The sequence below is a fragment of the Mesoplodon densirostris genome, chromosome 4, assembly GCF_025265405.1.
Source record: "Mesoplodon densirostris isolate mMesDen1 chromosome 4, mMesDen1 primary haplotype, whole genome shotgun sequence".
NCBI classification, from domain to species: Eukaryota; Metazoa; Chordata; class Mammalia; order Artiodactyla; family Ziphiidae; genus Mesoplodon; species Mesoplodon densirostris.
In genome coordinates, this window is record NC_082664.1 from 10,063,149 (window position 1) to 10,087,564 (window position 24,416).

The following is a 24,416-nucleotide window of genomic DNA, read 5'->3' on the forward strand; positions in this document are numbered from 1 at the left end:
CCGCCGAGCGCCCCTGAACATGCTAGCAAAGTACCTTGACTGGCACAAGCAGACCCTATGCAAGTTCCACTCCTCCCCCAGTGCGCGGATCCGCACGTCGCTCTGTTCTCCTCTCAGGACGAGTGCCTCCTAAACGGACCCTGGATGATCCTGAGCACGTTTCCGGCTGGGCTTTTTTGTGAGCGGCCCTCCTGGGCCTCCCTTCCGCTTGTGGCTCCCCTGTCGGGCGGTGGGTCTGGCCTCTTCACTCTCCTTCCGTTCCTTTCTCTCTGCCACTACTGACTCCTCAGGCTCCTCCTCCCCACCAGTGGCACCTGGCTCCTCTGGGGCACGCCCCCACCAGTGCCATGTCATCCGACTGCTTCGTGCTCCCTTGGCCTATACCTCAGTGGTGCAGTCGACAAGCTTCCTCTCCAGGCGCCGTTGGCCCGGGCAGGAGCTCAGCCCACAGTGCTGCTGAGTACTAGGACGTTTGCTCTAACGGTCTCGCGAGAGGACACCACGCTCCGCCACCTGAGATAGGGTCTTTGTGGATATTTTCAAGTTAAGATGAGCTAAAACTGGATTAGTTGAGTGTCCTCATAAGAAGAGGGAAATTTGCACACAGAGACCCAGAAACAGGGAAGAAAACATGTGAACGCAGAGACTGAAGCGATGTGCCTACAAGTCCAGAAACACCCAGGATTGCAGGCAACACCAACGAAGTGAAGAAAAAGGCAGAGAATAGTTTCTTCCCAGAGCTCTCAAAAGGAAGCAACCCTGTCGGCATCTTGATTTTGGGCTTCTGGATTCCTGAACTGTGACAAAGTATACTTCTCTTGTTTGGAGTCCCCCATTTGTTATGGCAGCCACAGGAAACTACTACATGGGGACACTGAGAGGAGGGGACCTGCCTGAGATTTTGGAGCTGGTTTGTCACACTGCCCATCGTGTATGCCTTCTCTGATGCCCGGGTCCCTAATCCAGCTTAAAGGTAAGCACTTGTTCACCTCTTAGGCTGCATTTTACTAAGCTTTGTACCAAAGGAATGAGCAGGAGAGAGTGAGTTATTGAGGTTGGTGCCCAGTTTTCTAGAAACAAACACCATTCTTCCCTATCAAATCACTGTGCTCTTCTTATGTACCTAATGAATTTCTGTCACATACTAAGGATATTCCCCCAAATGTAAACTCTCCTGTGCCTCCTGAGCCCAAACACAGGTTGGTGCATTCTACTTGCTTTCATCTGCCCAGTCCCTGTTCAGCTATAGTTACTAAAAGAATACTAAGGAGAAACTAATTGTGCACTTTACTTCTGTTTCTTAAATAAATGAATGAATAAATAAGGTGAAATCCTGTCATACATTCATCTCCCTATAGATCTGTTATCTGACGTGTTGGTCCATAATTCAAAATCTCTTTAATGAGGGAATTTTTTCAGCTACAGGATTATATTTAGTATTTCAAGGACTTCTCTGAAGAGTAATATTTAGCATAAGCTCCATTGATCAAATTTCCCTGGGACTTTTCAGAAGATTCACAACACCTCCCCCAGCGGACACCAATATAAAGAGTAAAACCCAAGCCATGTTTCTGAATTCCCAAACCCTGATCCTGGGCCCTTTACATCATCCTGTGGGAACATAAGTGGCAGGGGCATCAGGAAGGAGAGGCAGAGCCCTGGAGGAGAAGAGGGTGAGATTCAGAGTCAGAGATCTGTACACTCGGATCCTGGTTTTGCTGTGTATCACGTGGGACTCTGGTAGTTGAATTAAGCTCTCTCATTTTTCCCCTTTGCACCTTGCAAAGTGAGTGTTGGTTCAGTGAAACAATACACCGTTTTGGGTAGTTCTGAGCGGGAAAGAAACCTACTGAACCGGAAGAGAGAAATACATTTAGTTCGAATGGGTTCAGTTAGTCAAAAAGGTGGAAAATCACGTGACGCGTAACATGTCTGTTTGGAAACACTTTGTGTGTGATGGCAGCAGGAAGATCAAGTGCTGAGTTGGGGGTGAGGGGATGTCGTGGTCAGTAAGATGTAAGGGAACTTAGGCAAGAAAGGAAGACGAGGAGGCTCAAATCCCTGTGGCCTCCAGGGGATGTCAGCCAAGGTACTGAAGGGTCTGCTTAAGACCAGGTGTGTGGGTAAGCACCCTGGTGTGGGGTCCATCCTCATGCGAAGAAGTAAACAGTGACAGAGACAGAGAGGAACACACGGTCTTAGGAGATCCCCCTTGGAACGGGCATTGGAGCCGAGCTTGAGCGGCATTTGATAGAAGATGAAAAAGGACATTGTTTGGGGAAGGGAGATCCTTGAGAGACAAACAGTACACACATGCACTCAGAGTGAGAGAGGGTTGGACTGCGTGTCTGAGAGCATCGGGAACTTGCCTGTTCATTCTCCTGTGGGATGGTTTCAAACTGGAAAAAAAGAAGGAAAAGCTACATGCTCCTAACCTTGCATTGCCTCCTGTGCCCTGCTTATCCTGTCCCTGCAGTGGGTCTTGGGCTGGGGCAGGCAGAGTTCATGGTCTCCATGGCTTATGAGCTTGTGTGGTTGCTGTGGTTTGGGGCAGTTGCAGTGTTTTGCTGGCTCAACTACTCTCATCCCCCTTGCAGTAACCAAGAAAGGTTGAGCCCATCCAAAGGAGGCAGAAGAGGGGAAAAGGCAGTCAACACATAGAAAGTATCTTTCTTATAATAGGCACTCAATAAATGCCAACTTTATCCACTCCTAGGGTTTCACCAAAAAAGGTAAAAATTGCTCATCATGAGTACGCACAGAAAATGTAAATGCTCAGCACCAAGTACGTAAAAATTAGGGTTGCATGTTTTGTTTACTTGTTTGTTTTGCTTTTTCAATACATCTTTATTGGAGTATAATTGCTTCACAGTGCTGTGCTAATTTCCGTTGTACAACAAAGTGAATCAGCCCTATGCATATATATATCCCCATATCTCTTCCCTCTTGCGTCTCCCTCCCTCCCACTCTCCCTATCCCACCCCTCTAGGCGGTCACAAAGCACAGAGCTGATCTCCCTGTGCTATGAGGCTGCTTCCCACTAGCTATCTACTTTATGTTTGGTAGTGTATATATGTCCAGAGTTGCATGTTTTCTAAACACTGGTTAAAACAACTCTGGGATGTACTGCCCTGATATTTTAAATAACATAATATGTGGACCTAACTATTCCAGTCAGAAAGTGGAAAGGAACTTGGGCGAAGATGCAGAAGGCCCAGACCCTGGTTCTGACTCCAGGCGCCCTGACTTGGTGTCACCAAAGGATGCCAGGTCCTCCCCCTCCTGCCTACCGATCCGCCATGAGGACGAAATCCCTGTTCGCCCGTTGTCCTGAGTTTGGCGGATCATCATACAATCTGCTCTGTCCTTTGTGGAGGGACCTGATGGACAGAAAGCAAAAGTCCTTGATAAGTAAAACAGAAACAAAAATATTATGCTTCCTTAAATTAGAAAAAAACCCCAAACATTTAAAATATTACTATTTTTCTTCCCTAAACTTGCCAAGAATTAAAAACAGACTTATAAAGGCTACTAGACAAAAAAAAAAAATCATTAGAAGAGTATCAAAGGATACAGGGAGTCCAGAAATAAACATATGAATTCAATACGAGAATGTTTCATCTCAGTGGAGGAAAAAAGGAATATTTAATGAATAAGATGGATAATTGGCAAAACATCTTTAAAAAGTTCCCAGTGTTCTTCCTTATATCAAAATAAATTCCAGATGGAAAAAGATGGACAGATAAGAGATAGAATCACAAGATGACTACTGTGATAGTATCAATACAAATAAAACAACACTAGCTCATCCCTGCATTGGGTACAGTGTCTGGTGTATTTGAGACATCCAATAAACATTTGTAGAATCGATATGCAATGTGCCAGGTTCTCCATAAAGTGTTCTGTATGTCTTATCTCAGTTAATCCTTCTGTCAGGACTACGAGATAGGGAATAATAGTTTCCATATTTTGCTGATGAGAAACAGAGCCACAAAGAGGTTAGATAAGTCCCCAAGGGCCATCCAGCTAATCAGTGTGAAAATGATGTTTAAACACCGAAATTCTGACTCCAGAGTCCTTGCTTGCTTTTTTCCCCCGTGTGTGTGTGTGTGTGTGTGTGTGTGTGTGTGTATGTGCGTGCACATGTGTGTTTTTCTGATAGATAACATTTTTAAACGTTTTATTATGGGAAAAGCTTACATGAATACAGAAGTAGAAAGAATAGTACAGAGAGTCTCCAAGGACGTACCACCCACTCGAAAGAGTCGTCATAAACAATCCCACTTCCTTTGTAGCCCCACCCATTTCTGTTCTCCTTGGGTGACTTTGAAACAGATCCCAGACGGCACATCACTTCAGGTGAAAGTATTTCTGCTTCTGGTTCTAAAAGACAGAAACATTTTTCTTCAAACGTAACCACAGTTCCATCATCACTCTAAAAAAATAATTTCTTCATAGCAAATATTCAATGTGTTTTCCAACTTCCCTGTTTGTCCCACTTTTGGGGAGGGGTCCATTTATTGAGGTTGTTTGACCGTGCTCTCAAGTCTCTTCTAACCCACTAGTTCCCCACCTTCAACTCTTTTTTCTCCATCCTTGCAATTTCTCTGATGAAGAGTCAGGGTCTCTGGTCCTGCAGTTTCCCATAGTCTGGATTTGGCCAGCTACATCCTCTGGTGTCGTTGAACATGTCCCTCCATCCACTGTGTTTCCTGCAAACTGGCAGTTCAGTTCAGTTGAGTCTGTATGGCTTAGTCTGTACTGATGAGTGAATATTTTTTAAATGTGTGGGGTGGAGAGAAAAGCCTTCCAAGAATGCCCCAAAAAAAGAAAGAAAAGAAAGAAAAACATAACCCAAAAGCTGTTTAGAAACTGGTTAGATTTTTCCGTCTAAATATTTAGAACTTCCTTCCTTTATGACCGTCTTCCCTTCTCTCTCCCAGGAGATCATAAGACATTCAATAAATGGGGGGAAATATCTGCAATGTTCACAAGGGTTAATATACATAATATACCTAATCTACAAATTATTAAGAATAAAATAAACAGCCTGTGGCAGCCATAAGACTGTGTACTCGGCTCTCCTGCTGGTGGGAGGAGTGGTGTAACTGATAGACAGCCCTGGCTGTGCTCTGAATTCACCACTTCATCTGCCCCCAGGCCGCACTTCCCAGGGCTTCTTGCCTACCCCTGAGTTGAGCTGGCCGAGGTGCTAGTGCAGCCCCTTTCAGTATGAAGGAAACTCCTCTGCGGGCGACTTTGGCTTGACGATCCCACCGGCCTGGCTGAAACTTTCTAAACACTTTCTTGAATCTTGGACTCCGCCTCCCAGCCCTGCTTTCTTCTTCTGTCCTTCATGGAGTCAGCCCTGAGTGGGCATCTGACGGCTCCTCCGCATTCCCCCCACAAGACCTCTCTTGAATGTCTAATCCCATCTTGACATCTGCTTCTTGGAGGACCCAAAGTGACACACACCCCACGTGTCCACTATCAGATGGGAACAATGAAAATAAGAATTGGTACTGAGGGTGTGTTGAAGTTGGCACGCCCCTCTACTACCCTGGGGTTGGAGAGATAAACAGAACAAACTTTTCCGAAGGACAGTTTAGCCAAATGTCTCAACATTGTAAACGTTTAACCTCTTTAACCCAAAGATTCTGTGTCTAAGAATTTAGTTTCAAAAGTTAAAGGAGAAAATATATATCCAACTCAATAAGATGAGAAAAAGCATTCTATAAAGTTCTATTTCTATTTATGATTTTTAAAAAACTCTTAGCAAAAGAGAAATAGAAAAGGATTTCCTTAGGACTTCCCTGGCAATCCTGTGGTTAAGACTCCAAGTTTCCAATGCAAGGGGCACGGGTTCAATCCCTGGCTAGGGAACTAAGATCCCACATGCCATGCAGCCAAAAAGTAAACAAAAAAATATTATTAAAAAAACAATGAGGGGCTTCCCTGGTGGTGCAGTCGTTGGGAGTCCACCTGCCGATGCAGGGGAAATGGATTCATGCCTCAGTCCGGGAGGATCCCGCGTTCCACAGAGTGGCTGGGCCCGTGAGCCATGGCCGCTGAGCCTGCGCGTCCGGAGCCTGTGCTCCGCAACGGGAGAGGCTGCAACAGTGAGAGGCCCGCGTACTGCAAAAAAAAAAAAAAAAGAAAGAAAGAAAAGGATTTTCCTAGCATGAAGAAGAGGTTTCTTTTTAAAAAACTGCCTGGGGACAAGGATTGTATCTGTCATCTCCATGAACCTGGCCCTAGCCCATATGCTACCTGGCACATGGTCAGTATCTGAAAACTATATATTGAATGAATGAATGGATGGACGAATGAAAGAATGAATGAATGAATAAATAAATAAATACTGAATGGACGAAGTACCCCCAACTCTGTTTTCACCCCCATCTTCCTATTCTCCTTCCCACACCACCTACTTCAGCCAAACAGAGTGACTTTTGGTCGCTGCTGCTGACATACGGTTGCACTTGATGGAACATCTGCCAGCTGAGCTGGGAGTTTGACTCACATCCTTTGTGATTATTACCGCAACCCAGAAGGGAGAAGAGACTTCCCCATTTTACAGATGAGAAAAATGAGGCTCACAGAGGCCAATAACTTGCCCGTGGATGTGCAGTCAGTGAGAATCAGCATTTGGATTTAAACCCACATGTCTGTCTTGAAGGCCTGTATTCCTTCGTCCTTCTCACACACAGCCTTTCTGTGGCAGCACTAGGATGTCTGAAGACCCTGTACTTCAACCTAAAGTCCCTGACACCTGGCCACTTGTTCTGAAAAATGACAGTGTCCAGCCCGCTTCTCCCTGGACCTAAACGTGCATTATACTTCCATGTGCTTAGTGTCTGCTGGGAATTCCATTGGCCACATCACGTCTCCCCTGTGCGAGATGCTCCAGCCACCCTTGCAATTCTAACCAGTGTGAGCACTACCCATTGGAGCTGGGGGACAAGGATGTGGGGACATGTGACAGTGAGCATGTGTGACTTCAGCAGACTCATCCAAGGACATGGCCTCGGGGCCTCTTTTCCCCACAGCCACCTGGAAATGCTTTAATTGGGGCCCAAGCCACAGACGACATCTTCTTTACAGGCCCACAAATAAGATGCCAGGTCCTCGGAGAACAGGCTGCCCAGAGCATGGTTTGTCCTCTGCTGAGGTTGATTTCAGCCATTAAACTTCAGTCACTTTAATAGTCCTGATAATATCTTTGGGAGAAAAAACAATCTAATTTGCAGAATTATAGAAGTTAGAGAGCACTTGTGTATTTGTTAGTCATATCCTAACCCAATCCCCCCCCGCTTTTTTTTTTTTTTTTTGCGGTACGCGGGCCTCTCACTGTTGTGGCCTCTCCCGTTGCAGAGCACAGGCTCCGGACGTGCAGGCTCAGCGGCCATGGCTCATGGGCCCAGCCGCTCCACAGCATGTGGGATCTTCCCGGACCAGGGCACGAACCCGTGTCCCCTGCATCGGCAGGCAGACTCTCAACCACTGTGCCACCAGGGAAGCCCTTGGACCATTTTGATGACTACTCTTACCAGCCAAGGGCCTGGGCCAGGCAAGTGGCTCCCTTGCACTAGGTGCAAAAGATGAAGGGGTGCTAGAAAATAGTCTTAATCAAGATAAATATCATTTGAATACAATATTTAAAAAAATCCATGGGCCTCCCTGGTGGCGCAAGTGGTTGAGAGTCCGCCTGCCGATGCAGGGGATACGGGTTCGTGCCCCGGTCTGGGAGGATCCCATATGCCGCGGAGCGGCTGGGCCCGTGAGCCATGGCCGCTGAGCCTGTGCGTCCGGAGCCTGCGCGTCCGGAGCCTGTGCTCCGCAACGGGGGAGGCCACAACAGTGAGAGGCCCGCATACCGCAAAAAAAAATAAAAATAAAAAAAATAAAAAAATCCAAAATAATGCAAAACCCCAAGATGAACAAAATATTAAAAACTTTAAATGAAGACAGGATCTGACCCTGCCTCACACGACCAGCCCCACTCACCTCACCCTAATTCCACTCCTGCATTGGCCTCAGCAGCACCTTGGCCTCCTCCCTGCCCCAGATCCCCCATATGCAATCAGTTACAATGCCCATCAGTTCTGCCTTTGTCATCCCTCTGACATGTGTCGTGTGTCAGTCCTGTGTCCTTGGATCCCAGGAAGACTGCAGCAGGCTCCCAGCTGGCCCCTCAATTCCACTCCCGCCCCTACCTGAATTCTCTTTTAATGTGACTGCCATCCCTCATTATAAAAGCTTTCACCAGCCACCACCATGTGCCTGGCCAGGGGTAGATTTGGTAAATAAACACTTGATTATAATGTGACTTCCACTGGGCAGGGACTTGGCTATCTTAGTCACCATAGGTCTTTCATTTTTAGAACATCTCTGGAACAAAGCAGGTGCTCAACTGATGTTTGTAAAATGAATGAATAAAAAAGTAAAGTCCTTAGCACAGTGCTCTCATTGATAAAGTTGTTTCCCACAGGGGTACGGCTTAGAATTTCTGCAACTCCCACGCAGGTACACTGGAATTGAACAATTAAAGAAACCAATGGCAGATGGTAAGAGGCGGATTTCTGACAGTTGGAGACAGAAGTTAGAGGTAAACAAGGGGAGAACTCTTAGAATGATCCATGTAGAATGGATTAGAGTTGGAGCCATCAGAATGAACTCATATTTATCGATATGTGTATATACACAGGTTAGTATACACACGTCTATTTCCTTTATCTGTCAGCTAAGAGGATCTTGAAGCAGCAGATATTCCAACAGCACACAGTAGCCAGATCTTGGTTTCTCATACCGTTCTCCAGTAAAAGTAACCAGGGCTCCTTGGAGAAATGGCTGATGCTAGGACTACGGCTGGCCATATGTAAGATGAGCCTGGAGCATCTTATAGTGACATAAAGTAAGGATGTGCTCACAAAACTCATGAGGATGGGGGTATGCCAAAGGGACACAGGAGCCAAGCGAAAGAGGCAAAGCTGGAACAATCTGAACAACAAAATAAATACTGAGTGTTGGATTATAACCCAAAGTATAAAATCAATATCCATGGGTCCATACTGATATAAATACATGACTGAATAAATAAATGGGAGAGAATAGTCAAGTCTTCCATGCAGAAAAATGCAAGTAATTTATGTAGATCCTCCACCTCTTAAAGGCAGGCTGTGCATAGTAACTTCCTTCCAAAGATGACAGTATGGAAGTGCTGGGGGAAAGGAGAGTAACTTTACAGTGGAGAAACCTGACAAGCATGACCTCAGCCTGGTGATCAAGGTCAACATCAACAGTGATATCATATTGATAGCATGGAACACTTATAACTGTGATGAGAATGGCAGTTTATCACTGTGGTAGTCTTCCCCCAAACTAATAATCCCAGTTAACTATGAGAAAAACATGAGAAAAACACAAAATGAGGGCTATTCTATGGAATACCTAGCCAGTACTCCTCAAACGAACAAGGTCATCAAAAACAAGGAAAGTGGACTTCCCTGGAGGCACAGTGGTTAAGAATCCACCCGTCAATGCAGGGGACATGTGTTCGAGCCCTGGTCCGGGAAGATCCCACATGCCACAGAGCAACTAAGCCCGCGCACCACAACTACTGAGCCTGAGCTCTAGAGCCCACAAGCCACAACTACTGAAGCCCGTGTCCCTAGACACCGTGCTCCACAACAAGAAAAGCCATCACAGTGAGAAGCCCACGCACTGTAACAAAGAGTAGCTCCCACTCACCGCAACTAGAGAAAGCCCGCACACAGCAAAAAACACGAAATGCAGCCAAAAATAAAAATTAATTAATTAATTAATTTAAAAAAAAACAAGGAAAGTCTGGGGACCTGTCACAGACCAGAGGAACTTAAGGAGACATGATGACAAAATGTAATGCAGTGTCCTGGATGGGCTCAGGACATTAGGTAAAAACTAAGGAGATGAAGGACAGTCAGTACCTGGCTTACGATAGCGCCACCTATGACTTTTTGACTTTACACTGGTGTGAAAGCAATATGCCTTCAGTAGAAGCCATACTTCAAATTTTGAACTTTGATTTTTTTTCCAGGCTTGTGATAACGCAGTGCAATCCTCTCTCACGATGCTGGGTAGCGGCAGTGAACACAGTTCCCAGTCAGCCACGTGATCACGAGGGTAAGCGACTGATACACTGACAACCATTCTGTACCCAAACATTCTGTTTTTCACTTCCAGTGCAGTATTTGATAAATTACATGAGATCGTCAACACTTTATTATAAACTAGGCTTTGTGTTAGATGATTCTACCCAACTGTAGGCTAATGTGAGTGTTCTGGGCATGTTAAGGTAGGCTGGGCTAAACTATGGTGTTCAGTAGATTAGTGTATGAAATGCATATTTCACCTATGATATTTCCAACTTATGATATTTTCAATTTACATCATTTTATCAGGATTAACACTATTGTAAGTTGAGGAAGATCTGTATAGGCTTGAGTTTATATTAAAGTATCAAGATTGGTTATTTGTGACCAACATATCATAGTTATGTAAGATGCTAATAAAAAGGGAAGCTGGGCAAGGAGTATATAGAAACTCTGTATTATTGTAACTTTTTGGTAAGTCTAAAAGTATTCTAAAATAAAAATGCTATTCTGAAAAGGTAGGAACTTATTAAAAACAATAGTACAGTTTTACACATGCTAAATTGTCAAGAAGTACATAAATACTACAATAAGTATGTCATTTTACTTTGAAAAACATTTCTCTGCATTATGGTTGCTTATACGTATTGTTGGTGACAGTTGAGATGGACATATAAACAGATCATTTAAGACAATTTAGTAATTGACTGTGATAAGGGAAGGACCTTCATCCCTCAACTACTGCTGTTAAAGAAAACATGATTCTGACACTTGTTAAATGATAGGGGAGATTTTATTCACAATATTGCCATGGGGGAGAGAGATCAGGCTCAACTCCAGACACAGCAAGACAAGGGGGGATTTTACAGCCAATGAGCGGAGTGAGGGGGTCAGTGGATGGAAAAATACCAAAAGGAAACATCAAGGGTAGGGGGATTCTTACTAAACTACTACACCAACTTAGTGAGATTCTTGCTGAAAACAGGCCAGAGTGATTAATTATCAAGGATGGGAGCTTCTCTCTAAACTGACTTAGCAGGATTCCTGCTAAATCTAGACTTGGCAAGGACAGACCCAAGAGACCCAGGTCGAGGCTATGTCCAGGAGTCAGAGCAGCCCAGCTAATGTTTGGTCAAGGAGAGGGTCTCTGTCATTGCCTGGCTTGGCCTCATGCAGGGTAGGCTGTCCCAGGTAGAGTTTGCTTGGTTACAATAAGAAGCAGTCAACCAGCCCCAATAATGGGCCACTGAATGTACTCGGCGCCTTCCATATTTATCAGACAGAGCTGCAGGCAGCACAGCGGGGCCTCTGGCTTCCTCCAGCTCCTTCTCCCTGGGGCCTCATGGTCCCCCAGCTTGGCTTCTCTCTCAGCCCGTCTCTCCTCTCCTCTCTTCTCCACAGACCATCTTCTGTCACTCATGATCTCTGCCCAGCTGGGCAAAAGGCCAACTCCAACTGGGCAAGATGTCAACACAACTAGACCCCCCATACCTTCTTGGTGAATGGCCACCACATTGGATCTCTGTGACATAGTTCCTCTTAGGAGGGTCTGATTGGCTCAGCCCGGCCCACAAATGAGGCATCCTTTTTGGGTTTTTTTAAACTTATTTTTATTGGAGTATAGTTGATGAGCCATCCTTGAGTCATTTCCATGATTGGTCCAATCAGATGCTGTGGGGTCAGGGTCACGTGACTTCTTTTTTGCAAACAAAATGAGCAAAGCCAGTTACGTCAGAAGGGAAAGTTGGGAATGGGAGGTAAACTGATTGGCCTTCTGATAGACAGCCCCTTGACCTATGTTCCCTTCAGGAACATTCCTGTGAATGCTGGGAAGAAATACTGGAGTGTTCTTGGGGTTGACTTTTGCTTCTCTGAGTCAGGAGTCTATGGCTGCATTTCTTCTGTCTATTACTTTCTTGTGCTGAAATGCCAAGATGTCAGGGTAGGTGTGAGGATTATGATTCTGATCCTTGGGCAGCCTCTGGTGTAATGCTACATGCTAGGAGCCTGAAGACCTCCTGCTGTCCCTGCTCTGACATCCCAGCTGTGTGGACCCTGGCCCGGTCACTTACTCACCTGACTGAACTGTATTCCAATAGGCTGAATTGAGTTAGGACAGCTTTTGGAGACACCAGTTGATCCAGTCCACAGTCAATCAACAGTCAATGAACATTTACCCCCTGCCTGCTGTGTGATAAGGAAGGCTCTCTCCCCCCAGCACTTGGCTATCAGGTACAGAGAGTAAAAGGAGGGGCTGGCACTACCTGATCTCTTAGGCTCCTCCCATGACTCACATGAACTGTTTTACAGCTATCAACGCCCAAGATTATTGCTACTGTGAAAAAGAGAGCTAGAGAACAAGAGAGTGTGTTCAAGAGAACGTACATGACAAGGCTGCCTTCAAGGAGGAAAATGGAAAAGCGAAGATTGTGGTTGTCACTAGACAGGGACAGGAGCCAGTCTGTGAGGGGTGGAGGCATAAATCTCTCCCACTTGGAAGCTCCTCCCAGAGTTCTCTCTAGCGGGCAAAGACTGAAGGGCTGGAGAGAGAGGTTTTGGGAAAAGAGTTGACAGAGCCCCATCTCCAAATGGACCTGTGCTCTCTTGGCTGGAGCCAGACACACCAAGTTCAAGGCTGGCTCTATAACCCAAGGCAGGTTGCTTAGACTGTTCTAAGTCTTAGCTTCCTTAGCCGCAAAATGGGAGATAAAATACCTTTCTCCCAGGGCCACTGTGAAAAGCATATGATAGTAGACAGTCCCTGATACATAGCAGCTATTTATTAAATGTGAGCTTCCTTCCTCTCAAGCCTTGAGGCCCATTAATTCAGAGAATCTCAGACCTGTTGTAACATAGGGCCCATCCATTCAATCGTTCAGGTAAAGAAACTAAGGCTCAGAAGGGGAAGGCACTTGCTTGAGCCTGGGACATGGCTTTGTTACCGACTGCATGATTGGGTTCCCTCAATCACAAGTCCTATAGGGCAGGGTAATGGGATGCATGCGCCTGAGAGTGATAACTAGCACTTCAAAGTGGCTCAAGTCCACAGAATCAGTGACCTACTCCCTAACCGGAAGCTAGTAGACACAGCAGAAATGCCAAGCTGTAGTTTGAAGTTTGGGGTTCACAGGAAAGAGCATGAACTTCCAGAAGCCCACGGTGAACACTGATGCTTGTGAGGATAAACCAGAGCCGTGGTGGCTCATACAGGACCTGAACGCGGCCCTAGAAGACCCGCCTGGGTAACGGGGCACCGGGAGATCACCTAGTTCTGAGGCTGCCTTCACAGGGAAAACGTTCAATCACTGAGTGGCACCCCCTTGTATCTGCTTCCTCAGCATCCATTCCCTCCTTTTTTGGTGTCGGCCCCCCAAAATATCCTCTGGAAACCACCCCTCCTCATTTTTAATCCGTGATTTATCTTTTCGGATCTGCATCCATCCACCATCCTCCACTTCAAAGGTGGGCCAAGCACCATGCCTGGCCAGCCAATCAGAGCAGTTCGTGCTGCCCTGCCCATGGTGACTGGTTCAGGGATGAGCACGTGACTGGGGCCAGACCAATCAGAGCCAATGAAACTTAACAGGTGTGCGCGCTACTGGGAAAAAAACCCCCTCTCTTTGCCCGAGTTAAAACATGGGGTGTAAGCCTGGAGTTGCCACCACCAGGGGGGAAGCCGGCTTGACAAGAGAACCCACACTGGAATGCAGTGAGAGGGTCCATGTAGATAGAGCCCTCCCCCCACTTGGCTTGAGTAACCATAGTTTCGGAGAGAAACACCCCGATATCCCAGCTCTTGGTGGCTCTGGGCGTGGAACGGGAATCTGTCTTTGGGGAGGACTCCAACTTTGTTGCAGAAGCTACCATACTGAACAGTGCATTTGGCCATGCAGAGATAAGGACAGGTTTTACCCAGTGTTCTTGGAGTAGCCCTGAACAATCCATAGCAGCCACTTCACTCTAAGATGTTACGTGTTCTGTGTACAGACGTTGAAGACTGTTATTACTGTGGTCAGGGGGATCGTGGGCTGGGAGATGCAATACCCAGAACCCCATTCACGGAAGGACTTGTTGCCCAAATGCTGGGTGTGCTGCCTGCAGACAGCCTGCCCCCAGCAACCCCCCAGTGATGCCTCAGCTGCAGCGAGCACCTAGCTCAGGGGCGTGGGTGCTCAGTGGGCCTGCATCACATCTCTCCTTCTTCCTCTGCCCACTCCTGCTTCCTCTCCCTCCCTCCCATGGGAGATGATCCCAGGGATGCTCTTTAATCAACACCCCGCACGCTAAACTTCTCTGAGATGGCTGCCCAAAGGCCCTGCCTGCTTTGTTCCCGCCCCAGTCTCTGATTAAGACTGTGAGCTGAGCCCAAGCCCATTTGCGAAATGCAGATGATGCCGGTGAGTGATGAGAGCGCCAGCCCAGCCTTAATACACATTTTCTTATTTGGTGAATGTTCCCTCTCCAGGGAGCCAGCGGGGCCATTAGAGCTTTCATTACAACATCTACAAGATGAAGGGCCCCTGCCAGGAGCCTACGTCTGAGCGGGAGGGAATGAGCCCGGAGCAGAGAAAGCAGGCTCAGAACTGGGACACGGTAGGAAGAGTGGAGGGACCCAGGAGGGGAACAGAGTGTCAGGGCAGAGTCTGTGGGTCTGACTTCATCTCTGGAGAGAGAGGGAGGGAGGGATTGCTGAGCACCTGTTTGTGGGAGGCACAGGGCAAGGGCCCACCCCATATAGCATCTCTTCTATTTTTGTCTTCGCAGCTACACAGGGAGGCCCATATAGCCGTCTTCCTTTAGGTGATGAAAAGCTGAGGCTCAGAGAGGTTAAGTAACTTGTCCAAGGCCACACAGTCTACTTGGAATAAGAATATCTGCTTTCCTGCTCCAGGGGCTGAAAGCCAGGCCTCTGCCATGCTGGTCCCAAATTTTCTACCAGCCACCAGGCAGGTAAGCTAGGGAGGCCAATCTGCAGCCTCTGCAGTTTTCAATGCACAGGGAAGATTTACACTCTGACCTGGGGACTGACCACTTTCTTTCAAAACTTGTCAAGAAGCCCTGTGCCTTATAAAGGCATCTGACTCAGTACTCTGTGTGCAAACTCCACTTCATGGACAGGGATCATGGAGGGGAAGGAGCTGAATGAAAGGTTAAAGCAACCAACCGCTACCTCCAGACCTCCAGCTGCAGGCACTGGTACTGCCCTCATTTTACCGGTGTGAAGTCGAGCACCGTGTGGCACAACTGAAGCCACGACCCAGCCTGTGTGATACCAGAGTCTGCTCTAACCCCTGCCTCATGTGGCCTCAGACGGCTCAGTCCTCAGCACGGTGGAGACGGGCCAGGTGTGTTTGTTTGATGAATGACTGAATGAATGCTTGGATGACACCCTGTGGAACAAGAGCTCCTGGGGCGGGGAACAGAGCCCTTTGCACACGTGTCTCTACAGCTGGCCTCATGCAGGAGTTGTTCAGTAATAAGAGTGGGATGACTTACAGGGCTGCGTGGGTAGACAGATGACTTTTCTGGGATCTCTGCCCAAGCACGTGCTTTGGTTTTCCTGTTGTTTCCCTTCACTAGCGACAAGGTGGTCTAGCCTGGCCATTTTCCTCCATGAACTTGCGAAGACCAGACCACTGTGAGGCCCAGGTGTCCCTGATTAGAGGGCTGGTGGGTCCCCAGGTTGAGTGGCTGGAACTGGGTGCAAGAGGGCTTGGCTCGCAGGGTCCCCTCCTCAAGTGGGACAGGAAGGGGTGAATAGCCACAACTCCCTGAAGGTGGGCAGAAACCACGGAGCTGGTAAAGGGGGTGGCAGCTCTCTTGCTATTGCTTTGGAGGCCTCCATCCCTGGTAACATGGGCCCATCAGATTGTCACCTGCCTGTGACCTGCTTCCTTGCACTTCTGCCATAGCGGTAAGTATATTGCCTGGGCTGGCCTTCTGGTCCCAGAAGAGGAGAGAGACATAGAACAGAGCCAAGACCCAGCTAGCCATAGCTGGTCATAGGCACATGAATGACAACATGACAATGGCAGCACCACCTAGCTGAGCCCAGCTTGGTCAGAGCCAACATTCAGCCAACAACTCATGAGAAACTCTAAATTTTTAGGTTGCTTTAAGCCATTGAATTTGGGAATGGTCTATTATATGATTCAGGTGAACTTGGGCCAGTTACTTAATCTACCTGTGCCTCACTTTCCCATTTGTAAAATGGGGGAATTAGTAACACTTCTCCGTGGAATTTTTCTGAGGATCAGATGAGTTAACATCTGGAAAACGCTTGAAAAGACACCTGGCTCATAGCAAGAGCTGTGTAAGTATTTGTCTAGTAAAATACACATCTTGGTTTTTATTTGAATAATGTCTGTCTCCTCCATGTGACTGTAAGCTCCATGAGATTAGGGTCCACACTTGTTTGCTCATAACGTCCCAATCACTAGTATAATGCTTGGCCCATAGGAGGCATTTAGTAAATACCTGTTGAATTGATAATAGATTTTTCCCATCCCTAACACACATAGGAATTGTAAGATCAAATACTGAACTTCCTTTTTAAAAAAAAAATTTACCATTTAATGAGCACTTACTAAATGATAAGCACCACATGAAACAACATATACCTGTCAGTCTGCTAGGGCTGCCATAACAAAATAGCACAGACCGAGTGTTTAAACAGCTGACATTTATTTTCTCGTAGTTCTGGAGGCTGGAATTCTGAGATTAGGTGGCAGCAAAATCAAGATCTGATACAGGCTCTTTTCTTGGCTTGCAGACAGCCTCCTTCTCACTGTGTGCTCACATGGGGTAGGGAGGGAGAGAGAGAGAGATAAAGAGAGAGAATGAAAGAGAGATATCTCTGGTGTTTCTTCTTATAAGGGCACGAATCCCATCATGAGGGCCCCACCTGCATGACCTCATTTAATCGTAATTATCTCCCAAAGGCCTCAACTCCAAATACCACCACATTAGAGATTAGGGCTTCAACATATGAATTTGTGGCAGGGTACAAGGTGCAGGGTGGATGACACAATTCAATCTGTAGCAACATCTGAAATAGGTAGACTTATTATCTTCATGGTAGAGGTAAGGAAACTGAGGCTCAGGAAGGTTAAATAACTTGCCTGCAGTCACACAGCTAGGAAGTAGCAGATTTGATCTCAAATCTGAGACTCGAGTTCCCATGTTCTTCTTCCACCCTGCACACCTTAGTGTTTGTAGGTGGCACATCTCAGCTAGGATTATGAAGGATAATGAAAAGAGTTGCAGGTATCAAGAAAGGGTCAAGTTTCTGAAATTGCAGGCTTGGCCCGAAACAAGAAGCCAGTCCTCAGAAGGGAATCTTTAATTAGATGAAATCAACTTCCTCTCTCAGGAGTTTCTGGCTGGTGCTGTCACTGCCAGAGGAAGCCCAGTGTCAGCATGTCCTCCTGAGGTGTGGTGGCCTCTCCCCCAGTCGCCAGCATGCACTTTCCGAAGGTAGTTTATTGGAGTTTGCTCCCTGAGGGCCACTTCCTGAGCAAAACACGGAGGCAGCAGTGAGATGCTTATGTGGAGGTTTTCTTCCTTGGACAGGCATTGGAAGGGGTGGGCAGCCCTTCTGAGTAAGCAGCTCTGGGTGGCCTGGGACTTCAGGGGCAGGGATGCTCAGAGCTGCTAAGTCAGGCTGTCCCTGCCTCTGCCTTGCTGGACCCTCTGTGGGAACAAAATAGGAAATGGCACCCTGTGGCTTCCCTGCCCTCTTCAGCAGCCCTCTCTTACCCTTTGGTGGCATCACACTCTGTCCTGGGGTCCTTGAAAGGAGAGGGAGCTGGAGGACATGGATCATAGCACCAAGAGCCAGGGGTCTAGGAATCTGGTGTCAGCTGCAGCCTACCAGCTGTGCAGCCTACGGACATTTAATCTCTGTGAGCCTTAGTTTCCCCCTGTGGAAAATTAAGAACTGTAAGTGCTCTGGGAGTTATAATTCAGTGTCCTACATCATAATAAAAACATAGATTTTTTTATTCAACACCTTCTACATCCTAGGTCTAAGGCAAAGTGCTTTATATATACGATCACTTGTAGACATTACAAAGACTCCATGAGGAATTGTAGAATTTATTCACTTTTTTTTTTTTTTAAGAAACGAGGAAACAATTTCAGGGAGGTTAAAGTTGCTTTCAGTGACACTTGATTAAACTTTTGGGCATCCATTTCCATCTTCGTCCTTCCTAGTAGAACCACAGTCTTACCCAGGTAACCCTCTGGCCCCACGTGCTTCAGGATAAGGTGGCCACATCCCTGGATCCAGGTCCCATTATCTCTGAGCCAAGCAGCACGTGGCATTCAAGGGCAATGCCATTGGGCTTGCTGCTTGTGTGGGGTTCTCCTGAGCTGATGCCGTTGCCCAGATGTGACCCCAGTTTCTGCTGGCAACCGTCTGGCCAGCATGAGGGAGCCCCCGTTAGGGTGGAGCCAGCGCTCCTCAGAGAGATGAAAGAGGCTGGGTTTCTGATGACATTGTTGGGCTGTTAAACCAGCCACTCCCAAGGCCTGCCCTCCCTCTAGACTTCCTGTTTTGTCAGATAATTGATTTCCTTTATTTTTTTCCAGTGTAGTTGGACATCATTCCAATCATCCTGATGGATACAGTGAATAAATGGCAGATATGGTGTAAATTGGGGTCAATCCAACTCTAAACCCATGCTTTTTGTAATCAGTCCCTGAATGATAAAGATTTCTTGTCTGTTTCATTGAATTATGGAACAAGCATTTATTGAGTGACTGCTAAGTAGGTAAACTTTTCACAAACAGGAGATTATTTCATTCGACCATAACCTGAGAAGGCAGATTGAACTAATAAAAATTTTCCTGCAAAGGAGCAAAGATTAAGAGAGGTTGAGAGACAGAGGTCGAGGTCACGTAGCTAGTAAGTGGCCAAAAGTGACTTCAAACTCAGACATCTCTGAGTCCAGAGCCCATTTTTCCTCTCAGCATTGTGTACCACTTCCCAAAATCTTGTGACCTCCAAGCTTTACCTGTCTCAGGTGAGATCATCAACAAGCAACATACTCAGACCAGTTCCCATCCTAGTTTTTTTCCCTATTTTTTTAAAATTGAAGTATAGCTGGTTTACAATGTTGTTTTAGCTTCAGGTATACAGCAAAGTGATTCAGTTATACATATATATTTATCTATTATTTTTCAGATTCTTTTCCCTTATAGAAATAGACTCATGGACAGAGAAAACAAACTTATGGTTGCCAAAGGGGAAGAGGGGGGGAGTGATAAATTAGGGGCTTGGGATTAACAGATACACACTACTACATATAAAATAGATAACCCATCCTAGTTTTAACTTTCCCCGTATACACTCTAGAAAATTGCCCATAATACACTGAGGCTTATCACTAGGCTCTTGTCTTTAATCCTCAGGTCAGGTGAGAAAGACCACCTGGAAGTAAGGAGAGGGGGCAGGACCACGTCTCCCATTTCCTCAGAAAATGAGCAAGTTCTACCAGTAATTCCCTCCCTAGTGGAAGTGCTAAGGGGGTACCCTGCCTAATCTCTCATCCTTGATTTCCTTCTTCCCTGGAGGAATTATATTCAGCAACACAAATGTATCGAGCAGCTCTTATGTGCCACACCCAGTACTAAGTGCCGAGGGTGGACCAATGAAGAACATGAAGTCCTAGCTGTAGGAACCATCCCTTCTCTAGGGATGTTGGTTGGAGCCTGGCGTTTGTTGGGCTACATTTTTCAGTTGCACAGGGCTTGTGTTTAGGGGCTGTTTCTCAGGCATCAGCCCCTTGTGTTCTCTCGTCATGCCATCTTCCAGCAGGGCATCTCAGAGGATCATGGAGACTGAGAAACATTTATATATTTTTTGAGATACTTTTAAAATTAACTTTTATGACATAGTCACAAACTTATGCTGTACCTGAAATATATACATGTAGCAAACCAATGCCTTGAAAGTCAAAAATACAATGCTATCTAATTGCCCTATTCATCAAATAAGTACATGATTTATTAAAAATGTATTTATTCACTCTCTGTATTCATTGTGCCAGTTCAAAGTTGTATTGGTCATTAAAAGAGTGTGGTACAGGTACATGAATAGAAAAGCAGATGAATGTAAAGAAAGAGGTCAAAAGACATACAAGAATTTAGGATACGATAAAAGTTGCATTTTAAATCAGTGGTGCAAAATGAATTTTTCAATAAACAGTGTGAAGCTGCTGAAAGGTCATCTGGGGGAAAAATTACATTCCTAACAAAGTAAAATTTTCTAAGATTTACATTTAAAAAAAGAATACTATAAATGTACTAAAAGAATATATTGGGATTTTTTTATGTCAGAGAGGAGAAAAACCCATTTAAGTATGACACAAAATGTAGAAGTTTATACAAGAAAAACTATTGTAGTACTCTTTTTGTAGTGGCAAAACACTAGAAACTCTCCATCAATTTCTATCAGTGGAAACTTGCCTTGGAACTGAAGTTTTCACCAGATGGACTCTTAGGTTCTTCCTCCTGTGTAGGGTGGGCCCTAAGTTTACCCTGTTTGTCTCCCAGGGTTGTTGGATCTGGGGCAGGATTGTCCCAACCAAATGGTTGAGTGTGGGCTGTGTGGGGCATCAGGGAATAACCTAGGGACCCCAAAGTAGCTCCTCAAAGGGAAGCCTGTCCTACAAAACTCCCATTCAGAAGGGCAGAGTGACAGGAAAACAAGCAGAAATGTCAGTGTAGACCCCTGGCCATGGAAGGCGCTGGAGAGATTTTGCTTCACATAGCTGGGAGCCACTGGGGCACCAGAATATTCGTGCTCTAAACCAGCCCTTCCCTCACAAGTGAAAGGAGCTCTCAGCCTAAGCCAGCACCATTGTCTCTCCAGAGGCCATCTCCTGATACAGCAGCTTGCAAGTTGCAATTTCATTGCCAAAGCAACACCTGGTAATGAAAAAGGAGATCGAAGGGAGAAGAACAAAACTCTTAAAAGTCTGCCACACTGAGGCCAATTCAATATTCTTTTCCAGTGCCAGGATGGCATGTGGATGCAACAAAGTGGGAAGACTGCAGCTTCCAGGAGCTGGACCTGGGCACTCAGACTGCCCAGCGGGTACCCTCCCAGAGGTGGATAACCTTAGCGCTTTTCACAGTCACAGTGAGGGCAAACATTCTGCAGGGTGCTCTGGGGTTTACAGAACACTTTCGTGTATCTGACGTTTCATTCACTCCCTACAAGCAGGCCTACAGAGGCGTTTGGTTGCGAGGGCCATCTGGACCTGTTGAATGCAGCTGGCGGGTGCTGTGGGAACCTCTCCAGAAGGCGCCAGGCAAGGCTGACCTTCCTAATGAGAAAGAGCTGTGACTTCCTGAGGGCATCTGCACACCTGCTCTCCAGAGACCAACCACAGTAGCATCATCTCCTTTCAAAGAGGAAGAAGCGGGACAGGAGAGTAAGTGATGGACTTGGGGCAGCTGAGCTGGCTGTGAACCAGGATCTCTGGGACCCTGGGGAGGTGGTGACCCCAAGGTTCTGCGCTACCCCACTCTGTAGTCAGCAGAGAATCTTCAAGCCCGTGCACAGGGCTGCAGTTTGCATGGGTTTTGCTGGGGCACAGCTCAGGAGGAGCAGGTGCCCCCATTAGGTGTGGTCCATGCGAGTGGGTGTGGCTTTCCTCAGCGTGCATCATCATCAGAGTGGGCGTGCCTGTCCTGGGTCCATATCACACATAGTTTAGAACCTAAAAGTGCAGAGATGCTCTTCAAGTTGCCCCCAGCGGCCACCAGCATTCTCAGAGGGGAGGAACCATCCATGGGAGAGGCAGCTATGGCCCCCAGGGGTGACCAGAGGGTGGGATTTAATCTCCCATAACTCCACCCTCTACTTCCCCCATTCATTGTTATGGACGATTGATGGTCCCATATAAAGTGCTACGGAAACACCTCAAACCCACATCCCTGCCCACAAGCCCCTCATCCACTCCTGCTCAGGTGCAGTTATAAGTGGGGTGTCTACCACATGTATCCCCGCTCCTCACCCCTGCAGCATATACTCATGCTGGCTCTCAGCTCTTAGGCAAGTTGCTTAACACTGTGGGTTGAATTGTGTCCCCCCGCCCCCCCAAAAAGATATACTGAAGTCTTAACCCCCAGTACCTCAGAATGTGACCTTATTGAAATTAGTTAAGATGAGGTCATACTGGGTGAGCCCTAATCCAGTATGACTGGTGTCCTTATAAGAAAAGGAGAAGGGTCACAGAGAGGAGAATTCCACGTGAAGACAGCGAGGCACAGGGAGAGACGTACACAGTGAAGATAGATGGAGGTGGAGATGGGAGTGATGCAGCTGCAAGCCACAACATGCTAAGGTTTGCCGCTGACCTACAAAAGCTTAGGGAGACGCATGGAACAGACTCTCCAAGCCCTTCAGGAGGAGCCCACCTTGCCAACACTGTGATCTTGGATTTCTGGCCTCCAGAGCTGAGACAGAACACACTTCTGTTGTTTTCAGTCACCCAGTTGGTGGCAATTTGTTACGGCTGCTGTAGGAGACGAATACACTTGGCCACACTGCAGACGGCTAACACAGAGCTTGAATCGTGTATCTCTCTTGCTCAGAACCCTTCAGTGGTTCCCCATCACCTTCAAGGTCAATGGCAGCTACTTGGTGTGACTCACAAAGCCTTCACTATCCGGTCCTGCCTGCCTATTTCTCTGGCCTCCTCCCCAGCCCTCCCTGCCACCGGCCTTCCAGCCCAGCCACAACAATGCCCTGCCACCCCTGCCTTCCCCAGGGAACTCCTATTCATTCTTCAAAACCCAGCCCAAATGTTGTCTCCTCAGGAAAGACTTCCAAGATCTATCTGGATGGAGAGAACTAGTTGCTCACTCTTCAGTTTTGGAGAGCACCCTGAAATACCTCTGTGACAGCAGGTACCGTGAGAACATAAGCTCCACGAGGGTGGTGTTTTTGTTTCATTCACTGTTGTGTACTCAGAGCCTAGATAACAGGCTCTCACTAAATATTTGCTAAATAAGTGTATGAATTAACACAGCAATGAATGGGTGAATGCAATGTGCTGTAATTACACTCACTGGGGAGTCTCCCTGTGGACTGAGCTTCCTGGTATGGGGAATATATCTTATTTGTTCCATGAGTCTGTGGATAACATGGAGAAACAGGTTTCTTTTCAGCATCTGTGACCGGAACAGACGAGGTTTGAGGGACACAGGGCTAATGGTGATAAAGTGAAGCCAGGCATACGCACCAAAATAATAAAAAGGCATCTTCACCCCTTCATGTCAGCCAACTGCTACTGCTTTAAAGAGAGCACAGAAAACAAAGAAGCTTTGACACAAACAATTCTGCAGGAGCAGTGTGTCCCCGGGTACCAGAAACAATAGATATTAAATGTCATTGGGAATGTAGGACGGAGAGCAGAGGGTCACCTCGCCCTACCTCAGGTGAGGAAACAGACCCAGGGAGGGAAGGCGTCTGTGGTGGGAATCACGATCAGGTAGTCACGGAACTGTCATGCTATCATTTGTCTGCTGTTTTTATTGGAATGTTAACTGCTTCGTGTTTGATCTCAGCACATAGAAAGTGGAACACCAGGACAAGAGGGGCCCTCAGAGACTGCTCAGCTCAAATGTGCTGTTGCAGAGATGAAAAACAAAGCTCACTTACCAGAGGAGAAGGGAGAGGGATGAGATAATAAACAAAGAGATGCACAGGAGGCAGAGTGTGCTGAGAGCAGTGCGGGGAATTTAAATGGCCACTTTACCTCAGTAGCTAGGAAGGCATCTCCACGCAGGTGACATTTCAGCTGAATGACAAGGAGCCCGCCAGCTGATGAGCTACGGGAAGAACATTCAGGGCAGAGTAGATGTAAGTGCAAAGATCTTGGAGTCAAACCAGGATGGTGTCATCCCTGAAAGAGAAAAGAAGGCAAGATGGAAATGCCACAGAGACATTTGCACAGCAACCTGCCTTAGCTCAGCTTCCCTAGAGATGGAGCTGGAGCTGGAGATCCTTGTGTGAGTAATTTAAAGAGGGAATATTCTCAGGAGAAACCTGAAAGCAGGTGAGGAGTGTGGGATATGGAAGGAGGAGAAGTGGTTTAGGGAGAGTCTAGTCTCAACTGGATCCCACAGGGAACTCTGGTACTTAAGCTGCACCCCAGAGACTGTCCTGCAGAGGCAGGGGCTGGGCAGTTACACCCCACATCAACCCGTCATTGGCCATGGGTCACTCCTGCAGATTTTGGCTATAGATATTAGGCATTTCTAGGCAAAGCA